The following is a 7186-nucleotide window of genomic DNA, read 5'->3' as shown; positions in this document are numbered from 1 at the left end:
CTGTCCACTGTGCCACCTAACTGCCCCTATTATTTTATTTTATTTTTATTTTTTTTCTTCATTGCTCATGAGGGTCTATATTTTGGGGGGAGGGGGTATTATGTTTACTCTTAAAAAAGAATATTTTAGTAATGTATAAAAAATCATTTGTATGAAAAAATAAATAGAATAAATAGAATCATTCCCTTCCTTGTAGATTCCCCTCAAGTGGTTGATAATAGTATGCCCAGATCCTTCAGCTTGGAAGTGATATCTGGTTTGATATCTAGTTCCTAATCTTCTCAGAGCAATTTGAATCATCACAGGAGCAAAGATTTAAAATTAGGAAGAGAGTTGGTACTTCCTTTATTTTAACTAATACTAAATACTAATACTAAAAAAGAGTAATTGCTCATTCCAAGTCACTCTATAAGTAGAAGGGTCAGAATTTAATTCCTCATTCTCTGACTTCAAAGCCAATACTCTACTCACTATACCACAATGAATCTCACTTTTGCATTTGCTATATATTCTCTTGTATTTATCTGCATGCTTTATTTCTAATAGATTATGAGGTCCTTGAGGGTGAGAACCATTTCATATTTTATTTCCTTATTCCCTGCAAATTTTGGCAATAGACTTCCCAAGAATTAGCCGAGCAAAGTAAAAAGAAATCCATTACCAGTTAGCCATGTGTGATAACACATTACTTGGCCTATACCACTGCAAAGTTATCCAGACTTTTGAGAACAAAGGAGGAACAACAACAACAATTTGACCAGGACAACCCATGAAGCAAAGATACAAACAAAAAATATATTTAGTAGTTCTCAGGAATATATGATACTCTTACTCTTTTGCAGTGAGAGTAGCAGAGTAGAGGAAAAGAGAATAAATGGTAATAAGAATCCTATACTTTTTAGACTGGCTGTAAATTCTAGCTGGTACTAAAGATGGGACCTTGCTCAAGTGAACATACTACTGTAAGAATTGAAATGTATCAATTTTGACAAGTCTGTAATAGGTGAGGGAAGATGAAAACTAAATAGAATGATGATCCTTTGCATTTGGAAAGGCAAATAAAGGAGTTGGACAATTTATTTGCTGTACATATGCAAAACCAACAAGAAATACCATTTCCTGCAACACCTGATTATCTGGTCTTGCAGAGCTTGTGAAAAAAACTTGCAGAAAAGATGACCTCAAAATAATCACAGCCCAGGTGTCAACCTCTATATGGTAGAAAATGAAAATGAAGTCAAGAAACTCTACAAAGAATTCATGAGACTTTCCAAATGGAATTCTTGGACACTTTGTTAGAGGGTGTTTTCAGTACCAAGGTCAAAATAGGCAGGGTTAGCTAAAAATATCTTTATAAAGTATAGACCAGGAATAAGAAATGAGAGATGCCTCAAGCCTCATGCATCATGATTACCTTGTTTTTTTTTTTCCTTGAGATAATGAGTGACTAGATTTGAATTCAGGTCCTCCTGAATGCAGGGCTGGTGCTCTATCCACTGTGCCACCTAGCTGCCCCTAGAATATCATTTGTTGATCCAAAGAAGTTAATGATGCTACCTCTGGTTCTCTCACAACACCATTTTCAGGCTTTCTTATTCTCACTATGAAATTTTTAAAGGCAGGAAATGCCTTTATTGTATTTCTTATGGGAAGAAGGGATAACAAAAGGGATAAAAAGGATAAAATTAGCCCTATAGTAGGAGGTAGATTGTTCCCAGACCAATATAGAAACAATTATGACTGGATTGATGGTAATTCAAATCCTAAACTTAAAACCTGAAAATAGAGGATTTCCTTGAGAACTAATTTTTCCCTTTATTCAAGAAGCCTATTGAAATCTTGATGTTTACTACTAGAATAGCTCCTAGTATATTTCTCTGGAACATCAGTTTGCCCCATGGGTCTCTTCAGAATAGCTATTGATTCCCCTTGGGACAGGGGATGGCACTTTCTGGCAGTGACATTATTGTTTGTAAATTCTTAAATAAATCCATAAATGGCATCATGGTTATTAAAATATTTAAATAATTAGCTAAATGTTTCAGAACTGCAATTAAATCAACAAGTTATATTTTATGCATACAGAATTTAGAAAAAATAAATGTGATATTAAAAGGATAAGACTAAACAGAAGGAAATAAATTTCTACAAAATAATCAAAAATATTTGCAGGGTATTTAAAGGGCAGAAAAAACTGCTTAGACATAGAATTTATTTTTATTTCAAATAACTTCAATTACCTTAGCTGTTAATATAACAAAAGCAGAAAGAGCAGACTGCTGTTTTTCCCATATTTAATCAGAAAATTATATCTGCAATAACTCAAAGACCTTGTCCTTTAGTCCTTCCAAAAAAATTATTGTATTTTTCCCCAAACTATACCTTTTTTTAAAATCCCTTGCAAATGAACACATTTCAACCTCTATTACTGGAGGAATCTTAATTTAAACCATCTTAAAAAATAGAATGGGCAGGAGAAGGTACAAAATACTTTCTTGAAGCCAACAGATATAGAATTACTAGAAGTTGATTCTTCAAGATGCCTGGGGATAGGAGGGGCTTTACAGAGAGAGGGCAGCCTTTTGTAGGTTTTGTTTTTGGTTTTTGTTTTTGTTTTTGCTTTTTTCTTTTTAGCAAAGGGCACAGGGCTTGACAAGACCTTCCTTCATAATGAGGTTTTGAATCATATCCAGTTGAAATGGAGTTTTTTTCTTCCCTTTGAACTTTTTCATCTTGGTTTTCTTCCAAAAGTCTTCATTCAGATAAGAAGCCAATGGCTAATTATAAAAATAAGAACAATTAAATTTGGCTCAAAAAATTGATTGTTCAACTGTCCTACCACATTGCTCTCTCAATATTCAAGGCCTTTACAAAGCCCAAAACACCTCCCAACTTTCAGCAAAAAGCAAACCCCTTTTTTGCACCAAATACTATGACCTGAAAAATAGATGCAAATTGATAGATCAAAAATCTTAGAAAAATACATAATATTTTATTATTAGAAATATAGAAATACAATATTATTATTAGAAAATATATAATCCCTTTACATCTGTTATTTAAATTTCACATTACTTTAAAAATGGTTATTCAGGTAATAGCTGCTAAAGGAGACTCTTCTGCTGGGTGGGCATTTTAGATCACAGGGGCCCAGGCTGGTTCAGGGAAGGGTCCCTGACTACTAGATTCACTGAATGTCTGATCAGCCACAGTTGGACACACTGTAATTTGTCTCAAACTTAAGGATGTTCTTTTGGTCTTCTTCCATAATGAAGGACAAGAACCAACCAACATTGGATGTCAGTGAATTCCTGAACCTGATGCACCCACTGGTCACTGCCATCTGATTCTGTTGTAGGAATGTCAACTAATGACAGCTGATTTCAGTAAAGGTCTGTGTGTCTCAGTGCTGGATCATTTATCTGCTCAAAACATATTATATTCATTCCTGGCATCTGCAATGAGCTTATCTGCATCTGGTCCACCATAGGATTCATGTTCTGGACATTGATATTTCCTTCTCCTATGTATATTATTATATATTCCTGGTAAGTCAGATATGGATTGGTTTTAACTGAACATGGTATTGCCAATTGCTCCTTGCAGCTAGGTCTTCATGTCTGGTGTCTGATGGCCTGAAGAGAACTGAGCTTGCTGTAGCATAGGCCTTTTGGGGAGGAGGAATCTGTTGTGACTTCATAAGACTGCCAGGATTGAGAAATGGAGCAAAGTTGGGTTCACTTTGTTGGCTTAATTCTGATCCTGCATCCTGGAAGACATTCTGCTGCATTTTAGGATTAATTCCAGTACCAAACTATCCTCCAACATTCCCTGTCATACCATTGGTTGATCATTGTGTTGCAACTGGCCAAAGATGTCTCAGCATTTGATGTCAGTTGTGAAAATGGGCTGGTGGAAGTTGGAATAGTTACTGGGTTAGTGCCATGACTAGAAGGATAAGGGAATTGCTGTGGAGCACTCTTAGGAAGACAAGAAGTCCTCAATTGAACTAGGAGTCCAAATGAGGGAGGAAGGTTGTTCCCAAAACTTTGCTGTCCCATTAATAGAGCTCTCTGTTGTAGTATTAGCTGCCTTTGTCAGTGCTGTTGACTATACAATTCTCACTGGCACTGGGCCAATATCTGGGCATTCATGGGAGGCTGTGGTGTGATCTGCTGTTGGATGCCTGACCTCATATTAACGCCAAAAAGGGCAGATACTGCAAACTGTTTTAAGATAGCTTACCAATTTTGGTGTGTCAACTGCTGTTGTCCCTATATTCTCTATTGCAGTTGAAGTCTAAATTAGTTGGGAGAAGCTGGAGACTTGTTCAGGGTCTGCCAGGGTTGCATGCCCATGTTAGAAAAGCTCCCAGAGGTGGTGGTAGTATGTGAACTGGCATGGTTCTCATGACAGAATGTTGCCTAATCATATATTGGAAAAGACTGGGGAGATTAGCCGTAGGTAAAGCTGAAGAATAAGGCTGAGAATACAGGTTGGACTTCTCCATCATTAAAGGTGGTATGGATTGTTGTGGTTGAAATCTGTTAATACTTCCAATCCACCAATTCCAAGGGCTCACCTAGTTCAGTTTCATCCTCACACTGAGAAAGGACACCAACTGTTCAAGAAGAACCTTCTCATCATTTCTTCCCTCTATTGTTGTTGGTAGGCACAGGAGCTCATTTAGCTGGGAGGTGATGCACTGATCTTCTGGTGTATTTAGAGATCCTTAATTCACAGCAGTTATTGTGTGATTTCCCCATGGAACCTGGTTACCTATTCCAGGCTACTCAAACTGATGATCTATTCTAGACCATTCAATTCGAGCTCAGGCAATCTATTCAGCCTAGAAGGAGGTCTGACTGAGGTAGACTGAAGGGTAGTTTGCAGTATTTCTGATTTAATGGTCACACTAGGGCTTCCACCTTCCATCTTATCTGACTCATAAACCTGGCAGCTGTAATGCCTTCTCCAAGGTTGGCAGTAATGGATCCAACTGGTCAAGGTCAGCCAGAAACTGAGTCTGGAACTCTAACTTGATTTCCTTTGGAGCAGGTTTAGTCAGTGGTGTTAGTGTTGTATTTACAAGGATCCATCTGCTCTTGCTTTTCAACTTTCACTTTGACATACAAACTCAAGTTTGGAGCTGGCCTTAAATCTTTCTCATCTTTATCTAAAAGGTACACAGTAATTGATGGTCCTTTGATTCCTTTTTCTTTGAAGCCTCCAATTCTAATTTATTTTGCAGTTCCCTGGCACTTGATTACTTTGAACAGGTCTCCAGCTTCTCCCAACCAACTTAGACTTCAACTGCAACAGAGGATATAGGGACAATAGCAATTGATACATCATTTTCCTTTTCTGTGGTACTCCACTGATAAAGTAGTTATAGCTGAAGGGCTACCTTCTTGCAAGAGCTGTGAAGAATTTTGTGTCCTTCAATCTGAATTAGGAAAGGGGGGGACAAGTGTTGCCTGAAGATGAAGTCACTAGCCATTGAAGTTGAGGTGCCTGCATTTATATGCCATTGTTGCTATTCAGCAGTTATTTCCAGAAGCTGCACCATTTTATGACTGTTTGAGAGTCTTTGTCTCCTTCTGAGAGTTTGTCACTACTATGCAAGAGACCTGAATCCAGTGGCTTAACATCATTTGAACTGTTGCCAGACTGAACCCTTTCATTTAAAATGGATGTGATTTCTTTTCTGTCTTTGGATTCTGCTTTTGTTGGTAGCATATTCATTCTGTTAGTAGAATTTTGTGAGCTCAGTTGTCCGAAAACAGGAGAAATAGCCAATGGAGTTACTGGGTGCTTCATTAATACCCTGTAAAGATGATGCTAGGCTGTTTGAATAAGTCCCTTTAGGATTACCACAAGTACTACCTACCATGCCAATGGGGGAATTCAGTGAAGGAATATTGAGAGAAAAAGAATTTCTTAGCACTCTCGACCTAGTTATCAATCCAGAGCTAACCTGTCTTCTTGGAGACGTGAACTGTACTAAGGTAATTCTTGTATTATCCACTGGAGAATTGTTGAGGTTTAAAGAGTGATTACTGCCCTGGAAACCAGCCTGTCCCTGGTTTAAGGAAACACTAGTTACAACTTGATTTCCAGGTGAACATCCCAAACTCCTTTGGCTGGTGTTGGAATTGCTATTACTGCTGTTGCTATAAAGGTCAGGATTTGGTTGATGGTTTACTCTGGGAGTGACTATGCTGTTTTCAGATGGTGGAGGTGTGGATGATCGGGCCATATCCTGGTCCAGAGAGATACTTGGATTTACTGATGGGCTTATTCAGGGAAGTGACATTCCAGAATTAGTGTTATCTTGAGGAGAAAAAACAATGTGGTCAGACTATGACAGAATACAAAAAAGTGATTACCTTCCGTTCTGTATACTATGCTTTTAAAAATACAGTTTAAAATTGATTACTTTTTTAACTGTCACTATTGAATCATACTGAGTTAGCACTTCTATTAAATCCTTAGATCTTTTACATGTAAGAATGTTGTTAGTGTTGCTTCTCTGACTTTATTTGTGAAGTTGATTTGTTAATCAAAATATAGGACTATACATTAATTTCTGTTTATTTCCATCAATTAGATTTAGTACAATATTCTAGTCAACCAAGATCCTTATTCTGATATTCCAACACTGGCATCCAGCATGTTGCCTATTTTATAAAGATTTGAGTCATTTTCCAGGAAGGTAAAGGATACAAATATGAATTTTTTTTCTAATCTGTTCATTATTGTAAGCAATTTTGTGGTTCCAAAGGGGATAGGCTCTTAATTATAAGTCAACCTTTAGTCTCTATACCTTGTTTTTAACCTGAACTTAAATTATTTTCCAAGAAGAGAGATTATTACAGAATTTTAAAAACCATGGGAGAAATGAGAAAAAAGTCACTTCATAGCTATGCATAAGTATAAATCAGGGACACTATGTTCTTCATATAATAGACATGTGGACTGGTGGACTCTAGGGCAGAGAACCTTTATTCTGTCAAGGTCTATTTTCTATTTATAACATAATTTACAGACCATACAAAATTATCAACTTAAACGTTAGCAGACTATATTTGGAAAAACATTTAATTAATCCACTTCTCAAAAATACTAGATTTATTGAATTTCAAGTCCCACCTAGGATTGCTGGGGCAATGCCAAACCAAAATAT

General features: G+C 36.9%; 1 pseudogene; it reads right to left on the bottom strand.

The window, feature by feature from the left end:
• Positions 1-3104: 3104 nt before the first annotated feature.
• On the bottom strand, positions 3105-6675 carry LOC141499309 (nuclear receptor coactivator 1-like; annotated as a pseudogene).
• Between the last annotated feature and the right edge of the window lie 511 nt (positions 6676-7186).

The sequence above is a fragment of the Macrotis lagotis genome, chromosome X, assembly GCF_037893015.1.
Source record: "Macrotis lagotis isolate mMagLag1 chromosome X, bilby.v1.9.chrom.fasta, whole genome shotgun sequence".
Taxonomy (NCBI): domain Eukaryota; kingdom Metazoa; phylum Chordata; class Mammalia; order Peramelemorphia; family Peramelidae; genus Macrotis; species Macrotis lagotis.
Note: the sequence above shows the minus strand (reverse complement) of the source record. Positions and strands in the feature narration are given on the sequence as shown.